The 23,213-nt window shown below is 43.4% G+C and overlaps 2 protein-coding genes and 1 pseudogene across 10 annotated transcripts in view; 1 reads left to right on the top strand and 2 right to left on the bottom strand.

Annotated features, from left to right (window-relative positions):
• LOC122689843 (melanoma-associated antigen 10-like) overlaps positions 1-23,213 on the bottom strand; it is a 335,391-nt gene that overhangs the window by 183,747 nt on the left and 128,431 nt on the right. The gene's annotated exons all lie outside the window — the stretch shown is intronic.
• The window catches only part of LOC122689847 (melanoma-associated antigen 10-like), a 596,047-nt gene that overhangs the window by 22,565 nt on the left and 550,269 nt on the right, over positions 1-23,213 (bottom strand). The window lies entirely within an intron of this gene.
• On the top strand, positions 13,487-16,600 carry LOC122689842 (annotated as a pseudogene). The gene has a single exon (XR_006339936.1). The product of XR_006339936.1 is annotated as a protein CDV3 homolog (transcript).

A 23,213-nucleotide genomic window follows, 5' to 3' on the forward strand; every position in this document is an offset into this window, starting at 1 on the left:
CTCTTCACATCAAGTGGCCAAAATATTGGAGCTTCAGCTTTAGCATCAGTCCTTCCAATGGATATTCAAGGTTGATTTATTTAGAATTGACTGCCTTGGTCTCCTTGCTCTCCAAGGGACTCTCAAGACTCTTCCCCAGCACCACAGTACTACTATTTTATACATAGTCATGTGTATCTGTTAATCCCAAACTCCTAACTTATCCCTTCCCCTGTTTTTCCCCTTTGGAAACCAGAAGTTTATTCTCTGAGTCTGTTTCTGCTTTGCAAATAATTTCACTTGTATCATGTTTTTAGATTCCACATATAATTAATATCATAGGATTTTGTCTTTCTCTTTCTGACATACTCCACTTAGTATGATAATCTCTATGTCCATCCCTGTTTCTGCAAATGGTATTACTTCATTATTTTTCATGGCTGAGTAGTATTTCTCTCTGTGTGTGTTTGCGTGTCTGTATACCACATCTTCTTTATCCCTTTATCTGTTGATGGACATTTACCTTGCTTCCATATTTTGGCTACTATAAATAGTGCTGCAATGAACATTGGGATGCCTGTATCTTTTCAAACTGGGGTTGTTGTATTTTCCTGGTATATATCCAGTAGTGGGATGGCTAGATCATATGGTAGTTCTGTTTGCAATTGTTTAAGGAACCTCTATACTGTTCTTCATGTTGAATGTACCAATTTACTTTTCTTTTCTTTTTTTTTTTTTGAATGTACCAATTTACTTTTCCACCACCAGTGTACAAGGGTTCCCTCTTCTCTAAACCCTCCACAGCATTTATTCTTTTTTTTTTATTTTAAATTAACTCATTCACTTTTTTTTTTATTAGTTGGAGGCTAATTACTTCACAACATTTCAGTGGGTTTTGTCATACATTGATATGAATCAGCCATAGATTTACACGTATTCCCCATCCCAATCCCCCCTCCCACCTCCCTCTCCACCAGATTCCTCTGGGTCTTCCCAGTGCACCAGGCCGGAGCACTTGTCTCATGCATCCCACCTGGGCTGGTGATCTGTTTCACCATAGATAGCATACATGCTATTCTTTTGAAATATCCCACCCTCACATTCTCCCACAGAGTTCAAAAGTCTGTTCTGTATTTCTGTGTCTCTTTTTCTGTTTTGCATATAGGGTTATCATTACCATCTTTCTAAATTCCATATATATGTGATAGTATGCTGTAATGTTCTTTATCTTTCTGGCTTACTTCACTCTGTATAAGGGGCTCCAGTTTCATCCATCTCATTAGGACTGGTTCAAATGAATTCTTTTTAATGGCTGAGTAGTATTCCATGGTGTATATGTACCACAGCTTCCTTATCCATTCATCTGCTGATGGGCATCTAGGTTGCTTCCATGTCCTGGCTATTATAAACAGTGCTGCGATCAACATTGGGGTGCATGTGTCTCTTTCAGATCTGGTTTCCTTAGTGTGTATGCCCAGAAGTGGTATTGCTGGGTCATATGGCAGTTCTATTTCCAGTTTTTTAAGAAATCTCCACACTGTTTTCCATAGCGGCTGTTCTAGTTTGCATTCCCACCAACAGTGTAAGAGGGTTCCCTTTTCTCCACACCCTCTCCAGCATTTATTGCTTGTAGACTTTTGGATAGCAGCCATCCTGACTGGCATGTAATGGTACCTCAGTGTGGTTTTGATTTGCATTTCTCTAATAATGAGTGATGTTGAGCATCTTTTCATGTGTTTGTTAGCCATCTGTATGTCTTCGTTGGAGAAATGTCTGTTTAGTTCTTTGGCCCATTTTTTGATTGGGTCATTTATTTTTCTGGAATTGAGCTGCAGGAGTTGCTTGTATATTTTTGAGATTAATCCTTTGTCTGTTTCTTCATTTGCTATTATTTTCTCCCAATCTGACGGCTGTCTTTTCACCTTACTTATAGTTTCCTTTGTAGTGCAAAAGCTTTTAAGTTTCATTAGGTCCCATTTGTTTAGTTTTGCTTTTATTTCCAATATTCTGGGAGGTGGGTCATAGAGGATCTTGCTGTGATCTATGTCGGAGAGTGTTTTGCCTATGTTCTCCTCTAGGAGTTTTATAGTTTCTGGTCTTACATTTAGATCTTTAATCCATTTTGAGTTTATTTTTGTGTATGGTGTTAGAAAGTGTTCTAGTTTCATTCTTTTACAAGTGGTTGACCAGTTTTCCCAGCACCACTTGTTAAAGAGGTTGTCTTTTTTCCATTGTATATCCTTGCCTCCTTTGTCAAAGATAAAGTGTCCATAGGTTCGTGGATTTATCTCTGGGCTTTCTATTCTGTTCCATTGATCTATATATCTGTCTTTGTGCCAGTACCATACTGTCTTGATGACTGTGGCTTTGTAGTAGAGTCTGAAGTCAGGCAGGTTGATTCCTCCAGTTCCATTCTTCTTTCTCAAGATTACTTTGTCTATTTGAGGTTTTTTGTATTTCCATACAAATTGTGAAATTCTTTGGTCTAGTTCTGTGAAAAATACCGTTGGTAGCTTGATAGGGATTGCATTGAATCTATAGATTGCTTTGGGTAGAATAGCCATTTTGACAATATTGATTCTTCCAATCCATGAACACGGTATGTTTCTCCATCTGTTTGTGTCCTCTTTGATTTCTTTCATCAGCGTTTTATAGTTTTCTATGCATAGGTCTTTTGTTTCTTTAGGTACATATACTCCTAAGTATTTTATTCTTTTTGTTGCAATGGTGAATGTTATTGTTTCCTTAATTTCTCTTTCTGTTTTTTCATTGTTAGTATATAGGAATGCAAGGGATTTCTGTGTGTTAATTTTATATCCTGCAACTTTACTATATTCATTGATTAGCTCTAGTAATGTTCTGGTAGAATCTTTAGGGTTTCCTATGTAGAGGATCATGTCATCTGCAAACAGTGAGTGTTTCACTTCTTCTTTTCCTATCTGGATTCCTTTTACTTCTCTTTCTGCTCTGATTGCTATGGCCAAAACTTCCAACACTATGTTGAATAGTAGTGGTGAGAGTGGGCACCCTTGTCTTGTTCCTGATTTCAGGGGAAATGCTTTCAATTTTTCACCATTGAGGGTGATGCTTGCTGTGGGTTTGTCATAGATAGCTTTTACTATGTTGAGGTATGTTCCTGCTTTCTGGAGAGTTTTAATCATAAATGAGTGTTGAATTTTGTCAAAGGCTTTCTCTGCATCTATTGAGATAATCATATGGTTTTTATCTTTCAATTTGTTAATGTGGTGTATTACATTGATTGATTTGCGGATATTAAAGAATCCTTGCATTCCTGGGATAAAGCCTACTTGGTCATGGTGTATGATTTTTTTAATATGTTGTTGGATTCTGTTTGCTAGAATTTTGTTAAGGATTTTTGCATCTATGTTCATCAGTGATATTGGCCTGTAGTTTTCTTTTTTTGTGGCATCTTTGTCTGGTTTTGGAATTAGGGTGATGGTGGCCTCATAGAATGAGTTTGGAAGCTTACCTTCATCTGCAATTTTCTGGAAGAGTTTGAGTAAGATAGGTGTTAGCTCTTCTCTCAATTTTTGGTAGAATTCAGCTGTGAAGCCATCTGGTCCTGGGCTTTTGTTTGCTGGAAGGTTTTTGATTACAGTTTCGATTTCCTTGCTTGTGATGGGTCTGTTAAGATCTTCTATTTCTTCCTGGTTCAGTTTTGGAAAGTTATACTTTTCTAAGAATTTGTCCATTTCATTCAAGTTGTCCATTTTATTGGCATAGAGCTGCTGGTAGTAGTCTCTTATGATCCTTTGTATTTCAGTGTTGTCTGTTGTGATCTCTCCATTTTCATTACTCATTTTGTTAATTTGGTTCTTCTCTCTTTGTTTCTTAATGAGTCTTGCTAATGGTTTGTCAATTTTGTTTATTTTCTCAAAAAACCAGCTTTTAGCTTTGTTGATTTTTGCTATGGTCTCTTTAGTTTCTTTTGCATTTATTTGTGCCCTGATTTTTAAGATTTCTTTCCTTCTGCTCACCCTGGGGTTCTTCATTTCTTCATTCTCTAATTGCTTTAGGTGTAGAGTTAGGTTATTTATTTGGTTTTTTTCTTGTTTCTTGATGTAAGCCTGTAATGCTATGAACCTTCCCCTTAGCACTGCTTTTACAGTGTCCCATAGGTTTTGAGTTGTTGTGTTTTCATTTTCATTCATTTCTATACATATTTTGATTTCTTTTTTGATTTCTTCTATGATTTGTTGGTTATTCAGAAGCGTGTTATTTAGCCTCCATATGTTTGAATTTTTAACAATTTTTTTCCTGTAATTGAGATCTAATCTTACTGCACTGTGGTCAGAAAAGATGACTGGAATGATTTCAATTTTTTTGAATTTTCCAAGACCAGATTTATGGCCCAGGATGTGATCTATTCTGGAGAAGGTTCCGTGTGCACTTGAGAAAAAGGTGAAGTTGATTGTTTTGGGGTGAAATGTCCTATAGACATCAATTAGGTCTAGCTGGTCCATTGTGCCATTTAAGGTTTGTGTTTCCTTGTTAATTTTCTGTTTAGTTGATCTATCCATAGTTGTGAGTGGGGTAGTAAAGTCTCCCACTATTATTGTGTTACTATTAATTTCCTCTTTCATACTCGTTAGCGTTTGCCGTACATATTGCGGTGCTCCTATGTTGGGTGCATATATATTTATAATTGTTATATCTTCTTCTTGGATTGATCCTTTGATCATTATGTAGTGTCCTTCTTTGTCTCTTTTCACATCCTTTATTTGAAAGTCTATTTTATCTGATATGAGTATTGCGACTCCTGCTTGCTTTTGGTCTCCGTTTGCATGAAATATTTTTTTCCAGCCCTTCACTTTTAGTCTGTATGTGTCTCTTGTTTTGAGGTGGGTCTCTTGTAGACAGCATATATAGGGGTCTTGTTTTTGTATCCATTCAGCCAATCTTTGTCTTTTGGTTGGGGCATTCAACCCATTTACATTTAGGGTAATTATTGATAGGTGTGGTCCCGTTGCTATTTACTTTGTTGCTTTGGGTTCACGTTTATACAACCTTTCTGCATTTCCTGTTTAGAGAAGATCCTTTAGCATTTGTTGAAAAGCTGGTTTGGTGGTGCTGAATTCTCTCAGCTTTTGCTTATCTGTAAAGCTTTTGAATTCTCCTTCATATCTGAATGAGATCCTTGCTGGATACAGTAATCTAGGTTGTAGGTTATTCTCTTTCATTACTTTAAGTATGTCCTGCCATTCCCTTCTGGCCTGGAGGGTTTCTATTGATAGATCAGCTGTTATCCTTATGGGAATCCCTTTGTGTGTTATTTGTTGTTTCTCCCTTGCTGCTTTTAGTATTTGTTGTTTTTGTTTGATCGTTGATAATTTGATTAATATGTTTCTTGGGGCGTTTCGCCTTGGGTTTATCCTGTTTGGGACTCTCTGGGTTTCTTGGACTTGGGTGGCTATTTCCTTCCCCATTTTAGGGAAGTTTTCAGCTATTATCTCCTCGAGTATTTTCTCATGGCCTTTCTTTTTGTCTTCTTCTTCTGGAACTCCTATGATTCGAATGTTGGGGCCTTTCACATTGTCCCAGAGGTCCCTGAGGTTGTCCTCATTTCTTTTGATCCTTTTTTCTTTTTTCCTCTCTGCTTCATTTATTTCCACCATTTTATCTTCTACCTCACTTATCCTATCTTCTACCTCCGTTATTCTACTGTTGGTTCCCTCCAAAGTGTTTTTGATCTCATTCATTGCATTATTCATTTTTAATTGACTCTTTTTTATTTCTTCTAGGTCTTTATTAAACATTTCTTGTATCTTTTCAATCTTTGTTTCCAGGCTATTTATCTGTAACTCCATTTTGTTTTCAAGATTTTGGATCATTTTTATTATCATTATTCTAAATTCTTTTTCAGGTAGATTCCCTATCTCCTCCTCTTTTGTTTGACTTGGTGGGCATTTTTCATGTTCCTTTACCTGTTGGGTATTTCTTTGCCTTTTCATCTTGTTTAGATTGCTGTGTCTGGAGTGGGCTTTCTGTATTCTGGTGGTCTGTGGTTCCTTTTTATTGTGGAGGATTTACCCAGTGGGTGGGGTTAGACGATTGGCTTGTCAAGGTTTCCTGGTTAGGGAAGCGTGCGTCAGTGTTCTGGTGCGTGGAACTTGATTTCTTCTCTTTGGAGAGCAATGCAGTGCCCAGGAATGAGTTTTGAGATGGGTCTATGTGTTAGGTGTGACCTTGGGCAGCCTGTATGTTGACGTTCAGGGCTACGTTCCTGCGTTGCTGGAGAATTTGCGTGGTATGTCTTGCTCTAAAACTTATTGGCTCTTGGGTGGTGGTTGGTTTCAGTGTAGGTATGGAGGCTTTTGGACGGTCACTTATTACTTAAAGTTCCATGTAGCCAGGAGTTTTCTGGTGTTCTCAGGTTTTGGGCTTAAGTCTCCTGCCTCTGGATTTCAGTTTTATTCTTCCTGTAGTCTCAGGACTTCTCCAACTATACAGCACTGATAAGAAAACTTCTAGGTTAATGGCGAAAAGGTTCTCCCCCATTAGGGACACCCAGAGAGGTTCACAGAGTTACATGAAGAAGAGGAGAGGGAGGAGGGAGATAGAGATGAGCAGGAGGAGAAAAAGGGGGACTCAAGAGGAGAGAGACAGATCTATGCAGCTGTCTGTTCCCAGAGTGTTCTCTGTAGCCCAGTCACCTACAAAGATTCACAGAATTGGATTGGGAAGAGAAGGGGAAAGGAGGAAATAGAGGTGTTCTGAGGTAGAAAACAGAGAGTCAAGATTGGGAGAGAATAATCTTTGGTTTAAAAATAGGGCTTCTCTTTTTTTTTTTTTTGTAAGGATATAGTGTATTGAAAATGAAAATTAAGGAGTAGTAGAGGAGTACTAGAGGACTTTAAAAGAAATAAGAGAAAAAGAAAAATAGAAAATAGAAGAGAAAAAGGAAAGAAAATAAGAAGAAGAAGAAAAAAGAAAAAAAAAAGAAAGAAAAAAATTTTTTTTCCCCTAATTAAAAAAATCATAAAAATCTATGGAAATGAAAGTTAAGGAGTAATGGGGGAGTAATAGGGAATTTTAAAGGAAAATAAAAGAGAAAAAATAAAAAAGAAAAAAAGGAAAAAAAAAGGAGAAAAAAGTAAAATTATATCTAGGAGTTTCTCTGGAGCTGTTGCGGTCAGTGTGGGTTCGGCTCAGTTTCAGATAGCTCCTCGTTCCAGCTTACACTTCTCGATATCTACAGGCCCCTTCCGGTGTAGTCGGTGTTTTCTACAGGGATTTTAATCTGTTGTACCAGTCCCTTCTGAAGCGGTTCCCTTTGTTTATTTGGCTTCTGTTTGCCGGTCTCTTCAGAGCCTCATTTCTGCCCTGACACAGGCGGGCGGAGGTGGACTCTTATTCAGGTAGCTAGTTCCGTCGCTCTGCGGGGAGGGGCTGGCGCTGCAGGGAGGGCCTGGCGCTGCGGGGAGGGGCTGGTGCTGTGGGGAGAGGCTGGCACTGCAGGGAGGGGCTGGCGCTGCAGGGAGGGGCTGGTGCTATGGGGACGGGCTGGTGCCGCGGGGACGGGCTAGCCGCTGCTGGGAGGGGCTGACGCTGCTTGCTCCGTCTCCGCTGCTCAGGCTCCCGGCTGTTCTATATGGAGTGCGCCCCGCTCTGCGCGAGGTTCCAGTCCTCGGGTGTTCCACAAAAGCGCGGAATGAAAAGCTGCGCCTGCTCTCTGTGCCTTCCCCATCAGAGCGGTCCAGGCAGCCAGGGGCTTGGTGGGCGCACTCTCCCCAGGTGTGGTGTGCCCACTCCCTTCCACGGACCCAGTTTCAGTTTCCGCTGGCGCCAGTCGGGTGCGTGTGCCTTCTGCCCTCCGCGTCCCCAGCCCCAGTCCCCACCCACGCCGGTCGGGTGCCTGCGCCCTGTGTCTTGCCGCGACCTTCCCCTCCCCCCTGCCTCCTGCCTCCGGCAGGGCTGGGCCAGTCCGCAGCCTGCGAGCTCTTCTCTGGACTTTCTCGGTCTCTTTGTTTTGCGAACGGCTGGCAGTGTGTTTGGCCGGTTAATTTACTCTCTTCTGGTCTCCCACAGTTCAGGTTGGCAAATCACAGAAGTTCCCTCCGATTGTCCTCAGGGCACTCAGGCCCAGACCCTACCCCAAGCAATGCCGCCTAAGACTCCCTTCCCGGGACGGATCTCCGTCCTTAGCTCTTTTGTCTCACTTTTTATCTTTTATATTTTTTCCTACCTCCTTTCGAAGACAATGGGCTGCTTTTCTGGGCGCCTGATGACCTCAGCTAGCGATCAGAAGTTGTTTTGCGAAGTTTGCTCTGCGTTCAGTTAATCTTTTGATGAATTTGTAGGAGAGAAAGTGCCCTCCTCGTCCTACTCCTCCGCCATCTTCAACTCATTCCCCCAGCATTTATTCTTTGTAGGTTTTTTTTTTTTTATGGCCATTCTGTCCAGTGTAAGGTGATACTACTTTGGACTTTTGATTTATCTTTGTCTGATAATTAAGAATACTGAGACTCTTTTCATGTGTCTTTTGGACATCTTTGTCTTCTTTGGAGAAATGTCTATTCAGTGCTCTGACCATTTTTTAAATGAATTGCCTTTTGTATTTTCAGCTTCAGTTTTAATTAAATGTGGTTAGGAATAAGAGCTTCCATGGCAGAAAGCTCCGTGCAGTGCTTGGAGGGTGTGAATATAAAAATGAGGTGCTAAACCTAATATGTAATACATTGTAAAGTATTTAATTTCCTTTTCCTCCTTGACCATGTCTGCCTTCTTAATCCTTCTATCTTTCCCAAGGCATGGAGATGTCAGATACATAGCAATGGATATTAAAATGGATTCTTAACTCTCATTCCCACAAAGATATAGCAAGTGAATTTGAATGTTCTGTGCATTGAGCATAGAGCAGGAGCCCAGGCATTGGCACAGAAGCCCGTTATTTGTATCCCACAGGTCCATGAGGGTGGATAACTCCTTTTCTAAGTGGATGTGTGTCCATGTAGCTCATAGGCTGGGCCAATGCATAGGGCACACAGAGGGGCTGCTATTTGTACTCATGATGAAAATGACATGATCCAGCGTCTGGGCTTTTGGATCCAGGAACCTGGGTCTGGACATCAGCTCTTCTCTTGTTTGTAGCCTTGGCACTTAATATCTCTAGGTGTCTTTCTCCTCTGTTGAAACCCAAGTACCCAAAATGCTGCTCATGTCACAGGGCTTTTCCAGGGCATAGCAATGGATGTCATGTGTCTCCCACTGGGGCTCAGGGTCTGTCTTTGCTTCTACTTCTGCAGTGGGGAGGTTATTCCAGCAACACTGCCTATGAAGATTTTTCTTGATTCCCAGACTTTGTAAATTTCAGAATCCTCTAACAATGGTCAAGGGACTATAATGTGATCTTGCTGAAATTCCCTTATGCTATTTGGATGTTGTCAGTTGGGCATGTAGAAAATTAGATGATTGGTCCTTAACAGTGATTCTCCACCCTTTGTGTCCATGGACTATTTAACTGGGGGATGGAGTGGGGATCAGGCTCCTAAACAGATCAGAGGCAGGCTACTCAGCTGAAGTGAGGCCTGCTCCTCATCCCCCTTCTTCACTACTGCCCGAGTCACAAAGGTTCTGACAGCCAGGGTCCAGATCTCCACGAAGGCTCAGACAAAATCCTCCCTCTCCAGTATTCGCGTAACACCTCTGCTTTATTTTAAATATATATTTCAGTATATTCCATACTCAGAATGAAAATATACACACTACACACACACACACACACACACACACACACACACACGCACATGCACACACACACATTCCTGGGATCTCGGCCAGGAGTTTCACTCTGTCCCCTCTCGTCACCGTGGTCCCCAGCTGCACTGACTCTGCTGTGTCTCATACAGGATCATGTGCTTTAGTCTGGGATGTTTGACCTGAACCATCTTATAGGGAAAATTAGGAAAATACACGCCTGGAGGCTCAGATTGTAAAGAAACCACCTGCAATGCAGGAGACCTGGTTCAAACGTTGGGTCCAGAGGATTCCCTGGAGAAGCGAATGGCAACCCACTCCAATGTCCTTCCCTGAGAAATCCCACGGATGGAAGATCTGGACGGGCTACAGTCCATGGGGTGGCAAAGAGTTGAACATGACTGAGCGGCTAAGACAAATCATAGCCATAGAAAGTTTATAGATTACATTTGAAAAAAATAGTCACAGCTAGAAAGGTTACTCTCACTTAAAAAATTATTTACATATGAGAAGGAATTTGTTTTTAATTTTTTTTTTTTTGAGATGTGGGTGACATACACCATTGTATTCATTTCAAGCTTACAACATAATAACTTTGGCATTTGTGTATATTGTAAAATGAGAACCACAGTAAGTCTAGTTAACCTCCATCACTGCACCTGTTATAAATTCTTTCTTTTGAAGGCTTTGAAGATCTATTCTCCTAATAACTTTTCAATACATAATACAGTATCGTTAACTCTAGTCACCATTGCATCCCCATGATTTATTAATTTCACAACTGCAGGTTCATACTTTTGACCATACATTTGACCATACAATTGACCACCCTTAAACTAAGGGGGATTTCCTGTTCATCATGACCCAGTAGCATCTGGCACCATTAATTCAGTGAGTTGACATCAATCCTCAGCTTGACTACATTGATTTTTCATCCAGCTCAACGTGTGCGTGATGGTGGAGTGTTGTCCATACTGAGAAGCACCAGTGTCTACACAGGGCTGTGACAGTGACTCCCTCTCCACAGGGCATCGTCCCGACCCGGGAGTGCATCCACATGTACTACCAGAACCACATCATGAACCTTTCCAGGGACTCAGGACTGGACACCATCGACGGCCATGCTGGCACCGCTGCAGGCACACAGACTGCCCCCAGGACGGACAGCTTGAATTCCCATGACAGCATGTCCAGGTATGTCATGTACTCCATGGTGGTGCTGCTTTCCACAGGAATGACAGAGGTGCAAGATGATGGGAGAGGTGCAAGCTAATCAGAACCTTGGGGGTGCCAGCTGCTCTGGGCTGTCTACGTGGGCATGGCCCAGCAGAGCATTGCTGCCCCTGCTCCAGGCAGAGAGTAGCAGCAATCAGTAATAAATTATTAGAAAGACCCAGATGGCCCACAGGACCAGGACATGTATTTCCAAGCTGGAGTGAAGTCACACGAGCCTCCTGACATAAAATGAGTAACTGTATCAAGAACTGCATCTTCAATGCCTTTAAAATGCTGTTCCACAAAGTATCTTCTGTTCTGGAATCTTCTGCCACCTGTTGCTGTCCTCCATCTGCTCCTTTCAGAAATTTTACTTTATGATACAGAATCATAAAAATTTGAGAAGTGGTTCTGTGGGCCCCACCTTCCGAGTTGTGGGGTCACACCCCTGCTTCACACAGGCCCCTGCACTGACCCTTCCCCAGGGCTTCACTGACAGTGTGTGTGGGTTTCCTCATTTCTTCCTTAACCTACCCCTTGAAATGTACTGTTATCATTCCCATTTGATGGGGACATGAACTTCTCATGAAAGTTCATGAGGCTGTAGACTGGTTCCCACAGGGGAAAACCCCACATAATTACACATTTTTTTCCCATAGAACTTCAGGCATTTCACAGGCTTCCTGAGTAATATGCTTGAGCCTGGCTTAAGATTAGTGGCTCCAGAACCAAACTCTGAACCAAATGAATCAAACAGAAAATTAGAAATTGAACTGAAAATCAGTTGTTCATGAAATAAATATACACAGTTCCTGCATTTGTAACTTTCAGCTGTGTAACAACTAATAATATGGTCAGTTAAGAAAGTAACTACATATTGTAAACCGCAAATTTGGGAGAGAGTTTAAGAAAAAGAAAACAAAGACTGGCTAAAATAAAATCAAGTAACTGCCTTTAAATCTGATCCAAGATGACAAATCTGTACCCATAGTCAAAACCTGTGAGGTGGGAGATATTAAAATTCATTGTTTGCCTTTTAACAAAGACTGCCTGTCAAAATATTCCAACATTTTTAAATGGTCAATCCATCCATAAATTTACTACTAGAAAACCAATACCTTTAAAATTATTTTTAAGGTCCTTTTACTCATTATTTGTAACGTAAAGAAAAGGGAGACAAACTATAGGTCATTTATGCCCTTAGAAAGTGAGTGAACTTATTTGCCCTCTTCTTAAAGGCCAAGGAGAACTTCTATTTTGTTTGTTTGTTTAGGAAACTTTCAAACTTTCCAAACAATTGTGTGTCTGCAATAGAGTCCATAGGAAGCCACACTGATTTCTGAGGAGACAGTGGCCTTCTCTGGGAGCGACCCTAGTGTGGAATTTTGCTGTCACCACACCTGTGCACTGGGGAACGTAGCACCACCCCCAAAAGGGATGCAGGGACCCACATGCTCTATGTGGCCTGGACCCTCAAGGACCCAGCCTGCAAGGAGTTGCCCCACCTGCCCCGTCTCACCCACTTTTCTCTTCAGCAGACAGTAGAGGAGATTAGGGTAGGAACCTAACAAATGTGCTTATGTTCCCTTTGACTTATTGGAACAGTCATGATTTCTTTCAAATCCAGATGTAAAAAATGGCTGTTTTATGAAATCAGACATCCTCTACCTTCCCAGAAAATAAATTAAAGTTCCTTCAGGAAACATTTGTGACATCCCAAGGAACATTCCTAGGTACATTCAGAGTGGTTATTATTTGAGCCTCCATGACAAGAGCTTAAGGGGGTGTTCCTCTCTGGAGTTAAACTCTGCATGTGAACTGCAATCATACCTCCATCTGAGCTGTAGCAGCTCAGTCCTGAATCTACCTTGATTTTCTCCCAGACTGTTGAGTGACAGGCGCTGAGGATTCAGTCAGTAGGATCTCAGTCTGCTGACACCCAATGAGACCTAGAATATGATCACAGAGAATACCTCTCATTAGGCCCAATGAACAGTTAACAGACAAAGTGACCCTGCCACTTTTGGACTTCCTATGTTGCTGCCTTTGTACCATTACTTTTCTTTTCTTTTTGATGTTGGTTATATCCAGTGGCATATGAAACCAGCATCTCTTCTTCAAGCCATCCAGTTTGGTTCAACTGAATATCACTCAGAAGATGGGGTGGAAAATTCAGTTTGTTGCAGTCAATCCTGAGCTTCCTTCTTCTCTTTTGGAAACTGTTTTCTTAAATGCCAGTTTTACATAAATTTTACTTGAGTAGGTATTTCTGCATAAGATCTGAACTCAGGATTGGGGAAGAGAGGCTCTGAATAAAATATCCCTGTCCCCTCCTCTCCCGGCCTGCGTGCTCGCGTCTTCCTCCTGCACTCGCCGCCGGTAACCCAGCACTCTCGCCGGAGCCTCTGGCCCGCGCGTTCCTTTTTCCCTCCAGATGTGGAGCGGGCGGGATCCTGGATTGCGATCGCGGCAGCAGCTCCAGCCCGGGCGGGCTCGGGCGGCGGCAGCGGCACGCGAGCCCCTAGGAGGACCGTACCACCGTCCGCCAGCAGGCGGGGGGCGGGGGGTGCGGTCGCCCGGCTGCACACGCCTCAGCGACCCCGAGGGACTGAGGCGTCGCCGCGCCTGGGAGCTTGAGCGCCAAGCCGGCCTCGACCCCGAGCTCGGAGCCCCGGCGGGCCGCGCCAGCCGCCGGCCCCACCCATCCGGGCCAAGGAGGCCTCGGCCATGGCTGAGACGGAGGAGCGGAGCCTAGACAACTTCTTCGCCAAGAGAGATAAAAAGAAGAAGAAGGAGCGGAGCAACCGGGCGGCGAGCGCAGCGAGCGCGGCGGGAGGCGCTGGCGGGAGGCGCTGGCGGGAGGCGCTGGCGGGAGCAGCGGAGCCACGGGCGCGGCGGGCGGTGGGGCGGGCGCTGGGACCCGGCCGGGAGATAGCGGGACCGCGGGCGTGGGGGCCACTGGCCCTGGGGCCGCCACCAAGGTTGTGACAAAGGAGGAAGATGAGTGGAAAAATTTTGAGCAAAAAGAGGTTGATTACAGCGGTGTAAGAGTTCAAGCAATGCAAATAAGTGAAAAGGAAGAAGATGAAGTTGAAAAAAGAGAAGATCCAAGTGATAATTGGGAAGAAGGTGGAGGTGGAGGTGGTGGTGGTGGTGTAGAAAAATCTTCAGGCCCTTGGAATAAAACTGCTCCGGTACAAGCACCTCCTGCTCCAGTAGTTGTTACAGAAACCCCAGAACCGACAATGACTAGTGGCGTGTACAGCCTCCTGGAGCCAGGTTGACCACAACAAGGAAAGCACCACAAGGACCACCGGAAATCTATAGTGACACGCAGTTCCCATCCCTGCAGTCCACTGCCAAGCATGTAGAAAGCCGGAAGGATAAAGAAATGGAGAAGAGCTTTGAAGTAGTAAGACACAAAACTAGAGGTAGGGATGAGTTTTCAAAAAACCAGGCCCTTAAACTTCAGCTAGACAACCAGTATGCTGTGCTTGAGAATCAGAAAAGCAGCCACACACAGTACAATTAAGGAATGGTGTTTGCTAACCCTTCTAAGGTAACTAAACCACAGCTAACCACCACGGACAGCCATCCATCTGATCTCTGCTGGATCTACAGCCGATGCAGACCACTTGGTGTACGTGACTGACCATGTTGCACTATGGAAGTTTAAGTGTTACAACTGCTCTTTATGTGTATTGGCTTTAGGGGGGTTTTCATAGTTATATTAATGTTCAAACTAGATTCAGCAGTGTTCTTTCATAATTACTCTGCGAGTACGAAAAAAAAAAATCAAAAACTGCAGCCAGTGGTCATATCAAAATCTTTTTATGTTCAGATACTAAGCCTTCGTAAGGGTTGACTACCTCAGATTTGCTGCAGTCATTGTGGACTTCATGTGGATCACAACTTCTGGATAAGAAGGTTACAGCTATTAAGTGTTGATGTGAAACTTGAAACCAGCTCTACTGGATTCCTATCAGAAATCCTGCAGAAAGTCAGCCATCTGGGTTCTGATCTGCTGTAAAAGATGAAGATTTAAGTGACCTTAATTAATCTGTCCTGTGCCCCATCTATAAGGAATACTCTGAGGTGGACTGTGGCTGGATTAGTCTTCCTGGAACATGCCGCTCTCAAAAGAACTGATGTGCTTGGATAATCTGTAGGGCTCTGACTTATAATTTAAAACTTTGAGTTGTATTCTGAGGTAACCACAAATTAAATTCAACCAAACTTGGGTCACCAAGTGGGGAAAGGGGTAGGAGGGAAGAATCTTATTTCTTTTAGTAATTTTTTATTTGGGTAATGCTTTTTCTGTGTTCCATATTAAGGCTTTTTTTTTTTTTGCTATCACTTGGAATAGTTCTTTGACAGAGCATATTGCTTAGCTCAGTAACCTGAAGTATACATTGGAATTGTGAAATGTCTCATGAATTTGCCAATCCCTAGAGTGGAACCAAATGGCCTTTAATGTAAAGGGCAGTAAATGCAGGGGGCTCTACTTCAGGTGCTGCTAAAGCCTCCTCTAATCAGGTCTAAATTGCATAGTAAACTGGTGGAAAGACTTTGTTTAGTTTCTGCTCAGGCCAAGGGAATCACTGTCCTGTCCTTACAAGTTTAAAGCAGTAAGAGCAGAACCTCAACCTGAAACACACTTAAGTTTCACAGATCTTGCATGATCTTTGACAAGAATTCCAGATGCACTTGTGCCCAAACATTTAAGGTGTTAGGTATTCTGTAGATGCAGTGATTGTCCTAGCCTAGCTTTGGTATCAAACTTCTGGTGTGTCTTTAAGTTGATCATTTGGAGCGTCAGGGGCGAAAGACAGGTGATGTAGCACTTCTGTTTTTAATAATTACAGCTTAAACTATCCAGTAATTTTTAGTCCTGAAGAGGGACACCAGGACGCTACCCAGGATTACTGAGAAGTCTTTTCATCTAATGAGATAGTCTCGTAATTTCCTAGTTTTGTATCTTCAGTAGAAATATTTCAAAGTGGCATGTGACCACTTGATGCAGAGTCTGGGTTTCTCTATAATAAAACCCCTTTGCCAAATGTAGGAGTTGCAGACTTGCTACTGGCAAGAGTGAAGCAAATGGGTGAGTAAAACTATCCTGTTGTGGGAGCATTTTCCTCTAGGAGTTGAGTCTTGATAAAAGTGTCAATGCAGGAATCCCACTCCTGGGAAGCTAACAGAATCACCTGATGGGACCTGCAAACTGTATCTGGGCAATAATGTTGGAGTTACTTGAGGTGGCAGGCAGGATGCCTATGTTCTGATGTGCTTGGGTGAGTAGCTGAGCCAGCCAAGGAGAGGTTGGATGATTGAGAAACAAAGGATTCTTGGTTAATTTGAAGACTTCATTTGGGAACCAAAAATCTTTTAACAAATAATCTCTTGAACCTTGAGCCACATATTTCCCCTGAAAAGTGCATTTTTTCCAGCAAAATTTTGTTGGGGATTATGTTATTGGGGAACAGAGATGAATATATGGAAAAGTTATTTAATGGCATAGAAATCTAAAGACCTGCAAGGAGACTTAAAAATCCCAACCCTTGTTACAACTTTTTAAAAGATTGTGGAATTATCAAAGTGCACATGAATCAAGTTTTAATATGCTGTATGATGGGTGGATGAGGCTGTCCATTGTACCATTTCTTTGTTTGAATTCTCAGGCATGGTTTGGCAGTGCAAAAACTATGTGTCATTAACAAACTCAATAAAAGTAAATATATGGAAAAAATATATATTTCCTGTACTGAAGAAAAAAAAAAACAAAAACCCTCAGCTATACAATTGTAAAGATGAATTCTGCTCTGTGAGAGGTCAGGACTTGTCATTATTCTAGTTCCCTGTCCCACCCAGAGAGTGACACTTCATCCTTTATCAGCAGATCTGTTCTCAGCCCAGTGCTATCTTGTCTTCTCTCTGTCCTGGAGCCCTGGTGCCATTTCCACTGTCCGTGGTGCTGGAGTGGCGTGTGGTCTGCGACATGTAGGCGCATCTGGGTCTGAGGTCTGTGACTCGTGTTCTGGTGCTGTTTTAACACTGTGCCTCTGTAACTGTTTGTGCTGCTAGCTGCTACACGGAAGCAACCATGCTGTTCTCAAGGCAGTCCACCCTTGATGATTTAGATGGACCAGAAACTGTGTCTAAACTGAGTGAGCACACTCAGCATGGGCTCCATAAAATGCTCAGCATGGATGTTTCCTAGCTGATGAGGTGCTTAGCCTCCAGGTGCTCACCCGTGCATGCTTTGCCCATGACCGTGTCAACCCCTTCCTATGTCATTGCACAGATGAGTTATTGTGACCTGTGTGTTTTCGTTCACTTTTGTCTTAAGAAGGTGCATGACTAATGATAGCATAACAGGCATACTTCCTGGGACACAACTGGTCATTCCCAGGACAGCATTCTATTCAACTAACTGCCCTTGGCTTTTTGTCTGTTAGGAGTTTCTTAAAAATCCTACTATAAACATAGTCCTGCATTTTGGAAATATGTCACACTTCCTATTTCCAAAGGAGCAAGCATGTTTCCTCCTTGGTTGAGGGTGCCAGTAGGCAGTCCTCATGGGGAAGTAAAAGGGATCCAGATAGGAAAAGAAGAAGTGAAACTCTCACTGTTTGCAGATGACATGATCCTCTATATAGAAAACCCTAAAGACTCTACCAGAAAATTACTAGAACTAATCAACGAATATAGTAAAGTTGCAGGATATAAAATTAACACACAGAAATCCCTTGCATTCCTATATACTAACAATGAAAAAACAGAAAGAGAACTTAAGGAAACAATACCATTCACCATTGCAACAAAAAGAATAAAATACTTAGGAGTATATCTACCTAAAGAAACAAAAGACCTATACATAGAAAACTATAAAACACTGATGAAAGAAATCAAAGAGGACACAAACAGATGGAGAAACATACCGTGTTCATGGATTGGAAGAATCAATATTGTCAAAATGGCTATTCTACCCAAAGCAATCTATACATTCAATGCAATCCCTATCAAGCTACCAACGGTATTTTTCACAGAACTAGACCAAAGAATTTCACAATTTGTATGGAAATACAAAAAACCTCGAATAGCCAAAGTAATCTTGAAAAAGAAGAATGGAACTGAAGGAATCAACCTGCCTGACTTCAGACTCTACTACAAAGCCACAGTCATCAAGACAGTATGGTACTGGCACAAAGACAGAAATATAGATCAATGGAACAGAATAGAAAGCCCAGAGATAAATCCACGAACCTATGGACACCTTATCTTTGACAAAGGAGGCAAGGATATACAATGGAAAAAAGACAACCTCTTTAACAAGTGGTGCTGGGAAAACTGGTCAACCACTTGCAAAAGAATGAAACTAGAACACTTTCTAACACCATACACAAAAATAAACTCAAAATGGATTAAAGATCTAAATGTAAGACCAGAAACTATAAAACTCCTAGAGGAGAACATAGGCAAAACACTCTCCGACATAAATCACAGCAAGATCCTCTATGACCCACCTCCCAGAATATTGGAAATAAAAGCAAAACTAAACAAATGGGACCTAATGAAACTTAAAAGCTTTTGCACTACAAAGGAAACTATAAGTAAGGTGAAAAGACAGCCGTCAGATTGGGAGAAAATAATAGCAAATGAAGAAACAGACAAAGGATTAATCTCAAAAATATACAAGCAACTCCTGCAGCTCAATTCCAGAAAAATAAATGACCCAATCAAAAAATGGGCCAGAGAACTAAACAGACATTTCTCCAAAGAAGACATACAGATGGCTAACAAACACATGAAAAGGTGCTCAACATCACTCATTATTAGAGAAATGCAAATCAAAACCACAATGAGGTACCATTACACACCAGTCAGGATGGCTGCTATCCAAAAGTCTACAAGAAATAAATGCTGGAGAGGCTGTGGAGAAAAGGGAACCCTCTTACACTGTTGGTGGGAATGTAAACTAGTACAGCCACTATGGAAAACAGTGTGGAGATTCCTTAAAAAACTGGAAATAGAACTGCCATATGACCCAGGAATACCACTTCTGGGCATACACACTGAGGAAACCAGATCTGAAAGAGACACGTGCACCCCAATGTTCATCGCAGCACTGTTTATAATAGCCAGGACATGGAAGCAACCTAGATGCCCATCAGCAGATGAATGGATAAGGAAGCTGTGGTACATATACACCATGGAATTTTACTCAGCCGTCAAAAAGAATTCATTTGAACCAGTCCTAATGAGATGGATGAAACTGGAGCCCCTTATACAGAGTGAAGTAAGCCAGAAAGATAAAGAACATTACAGCATACTAACACATATATATGGAATTTAGAAAGATGGTAACGATAACCCTATATGCAAAACAGAAAAAGAGACACAGAAATACAGAACAGACTTTTGAACTCTGTGGGAGAAGGTGAGGGTGGGATGTTTCAAAAGAACAGCATGTATACTATCTATGGTGAAACAGATCACCAGCCCAGGTGGGATGCATGAGACAAGTGCTTGGGCCTGGTGCACTGGGAAGACCCAGAGGAATCTGGTGGAGAGGGAGATGGGAGGGGGGATCGGGATGGGGAATAAGTGTAAATCTATGGCTGATTCATATCAATGTATGACAAAACCCAAAAAAAAAAGTCAGGAAGAGTAGGAAACTTTCGCATAATTTTGTCCAAAGATCCACACTGCTGCTGCTGCTAAGTCGCTTCAGTCTACACAGTAGGAGATAATCCCAAATCCTGTATGTAGTCACATTTGGTCAATACAGAATGAAACTCTCCACATGCTATGTACCCAACTGACATGAAAGTTAGAATATATTCAACCATTGTTTTTAAAATAATATTATTATGCAGTAGAATATATTAATTTGGGAGAACTTAACTTGTTTGGTTTAGGAAAGATTGCTTTGTGCCTGTTCTTCCTTATTAAATCCCAGGATAAAAACTATGATCATGCATAGAAATGAAATCACTTGCTTAAAATCCAAAACCTCTTCTTTGAAAAGTCAACAGGAACACAGAAACACAAGCTATATTGTGCTTATTATGACACCGAACAACCACCCAAATAACCCAATCCGAAACTAAGGGCAGTGTTGACAAGTGAGCCAGAGAATTTTTAGCATTACTTTACTAGTGTTTGAGATGAGTGCAATCGTGCAGTAGTTTGAGCAATCTTTGGCATTGCCTTTCTTTGGGATTGGAAAGAAAACTGACTTTTTCCAGTCCTGTGGCCACTTCTAAGTTACCCAAATTTGTTGGCATGTTGAGTGCAGCACATTCACAGCATCATCATTTAGGATTTGAAATAGCTCAACTGGCTTCCATCAACTCCACTAGCATTGTTCATAGTGATGCTTCCTAAGGCCCACTTGACTTCACATTCCAGGATGTCTGGCTCTAGGTGAGTGAACACTCAATCGTGATTATCTGAGTCATAAAGATCTTTTTTATATAGTTCTTCTGTGTATTCTTGCCATATCTTCTTAGTATCTTCTGCTTCTGTTAGGTCCACAAGTCCTTGAGTAATGGCCAATTACAAAAGAAGATATTTTAAAGCTCATTAACATCTTGGGTTCTGTGTCCCTGTTACCAAGAAAGAGAGGGTAGTTACATGGATTTCTTGGTCGTCACTTCAAAAGAGTGTGATCAAAGTTCTGCAGGATTCCTAGAAGATATGGTTTGGAAAACACCTCCTTTGCCCCTGTGGTCAACAGCAATGTGACAAGAGCCAGAACCCCTTTCCGTCCTGCCCCATAAACACATCTCTTTGGGGTTTATCCAAGATGCAAAAGGACACCTCACATCATTGGTCCCTTTCAGACTACCCCATTACCCCTAAGGCACAATGAAATACAGAGGGGTGCCCCCTTGCAGCCTCATCACAATCACCTGTCACAGAAAGAAGCCAGCTTCCCAAAGCCCCAAAGAGCCCTGGTACATGCACCAACCCCAGGGTGCTCCTCCTGGAGCCGCGCCCTGTGTTGCTTGTTCTGTGGGACGAGGGGATGTCTCTCGAGCTTCCTTGTGCGACTCTTGCTCCTAGACCATCACTCTAGGTGTGGGGGTGCCCTGATTCCCCTTGTGTCTTCACTGCTAACACAGCGTTTCAGGGAGCAGAGGCTCTGTAAAGGTCTTCAGAATAAATGAGCCAGTGGGCAAGGACTCAGATTAATTGTCGGCTACTTCCGTAAATAATGCAGACAAACCAAAATAAACAGATAACTTAGCTTTTGAGAGTGATACCCCAAAAGGACAGAAACATGAATTCACTATGATTACCTTTATTAATATCTGAATCTTCCCCCATCAGTATTGCTGCTAGGTAAGCTCACGTTTCCAGAACAGTTCTAAATCCAATTCCAATGTATCCATTTCAGGGTCACAAAACAAAATGGAAGACTTCCCCATCTCTTTTACAAAAGAGCAAAACTCTTGTACTTGAACTCGGTAACTACAAACACATTTTGATCCTCATCATTCACAAACTAAGACATTACATGTTATTTAGCCTTCTATTAAACTATCAAAGTTTGAAATGTTTCTAAAGAAAGCAGAGATGAATCTCCATGTCATCATAGAAAAGAGGAACCCAAAGATGCTACACAGCAGTTCCCCAAACTTGCACAGGCCCTCACTTCTGAGAAGGCTGACCACTCCCTCTTCAATGACAGAGGGAAGGATCACCTGGCTCCTGTTCTGGCTCAGGCCCCCTCTTCCTCCTCCCTTGCAGCCTCTGCAGACAGGGCTGGGAAGGCCCTCAAAGCCCTTTGTTTGACCCTGAGCACAAATGCCATGACTTGCCACTTGCTGGTCTCCAGATAGGCCTGGGGACCCCACAGGAACTCATAGCGGGCAGAGTGGCTGTCCTACCCAGGGGCAGAGGAGGCCAAGGGGGATGCAGAATCCCAGACCTCAGCCCCCAAGAGCTGAACCTCCACCACACCCTGGGCTTCCCTGGGTACTGAAGGTCTTCCTCGTGCCTGCTTGACTTGCTCAGCTCACTCATCTCGACCAAGAGTGCATTGCCTGGGATGAAACCACAGACAGGGATGAGGCAGGGGACAGATGGGGTCCATGGGCCTTGACCGAAAATCACACCCGGGATTGTCTGACACAGGCCACTTAAAAGTCTCCTCTTGAGGGGTCCCCTCAGTCCTCCCCCAGGGTCCTCAGTCCTCCGTCAGGGTCCTCACCAAAACTCCTTCAGAACCTAAGAATCTCCTCTCCAATCTCTGAGGCCCTGCCCCTTATATCACGTCTCCAGTGTCCCTAGACCGTGTGCCCATGTAGCCAGCAGAGTCGCCTCGGGCTGAAAGCAGGTTCAGGACCTGTGGGGTTGCCTGTGTCCTCCCTCAAGGTCCTCATCTCGAGCTCTGGCAGGTCTGGGGATGCCCCTTGTGTTGACCAGAGACAGGGCCCTCACACCAGGCCATCACTGACCGGAGACTCCCAGGGGGAGTCTGCGGACATAACATCAGGGCTCCAAGCCCAGGGTTCTCCAGAGCTGAGAGGTTGCCCTCACATTCCTCAACCCTCCTCCTGCACTTCACTCTGACTCTCAGCAGATCTGGGTACCACACTCTTACCCCGACATTGCTCCCCGTGGAACCAGACCCTCCCCAACCGGGACCCCTGAGAGGCAAGCAGGAGAAGGGGGCTCATTACCCCAACCCTGCTGGGGTTTCCCAGGGCTGAGAGCACTGATGACCTGGATGTCCTGGAGTCCCAGAGTGCCCCTCAGGGTTCTACCTTGACTCTTGACACCGCTGTACTCCTTCACTCTGCTGACCTGAACACGGGCACCTGACCCAGGCCCTCACTTCTCCCTTCCCATCGGGATCAGTGACGTCACATCTGGACGCCTTCCCCTGGTCCCCCAGGCCTGTTGGGAGAGTGGCACATGCATCCCCTGGGGACCCTCAGTCTCCTCTGGTCCTCACCTCGAACCTGGGCAGGACGTGTGCACCTCCCTCTGCCCACCTGTGACTGTGCCCCAAAGACCAAGGCTCGGAATCCCTGAGTTCACTGAGGAAGTAAGGGGGCTTGGGGTCTCAGCCTGACAGCCCAGACGGGGGCCCCCAGGAGGCCCAGTAGGGGTGGAGTTGTGTTCTATGGGGCCCTCTGTTCCGGGGTGCCTGGACCCCCTCATCCTCTCTCAGGAGGGTGCCTTCTTAACACTTGAGAGAAGGCTGCAGTCCCAGCACAGATGCTGGATGGGGGGCTGCTGCACCCATGACAGTCAAGGAGCACAGGTAACCACTCACCTTCCCTAGA

The sequence above is a fragment of the Cervus elaphus genome, chromosome X (genome assembly GCF_910594005.1).
Source record: "Cervus elaphus chromosome X, mCerEla1.1, whole genome shotgun sequence".
NCBI classification, from domain to species: Eukaryota; Metazoa; Chordata; class Mammalia; order Artiodactyla; family Cervidae; genus Cervus; species Cervus elaphus.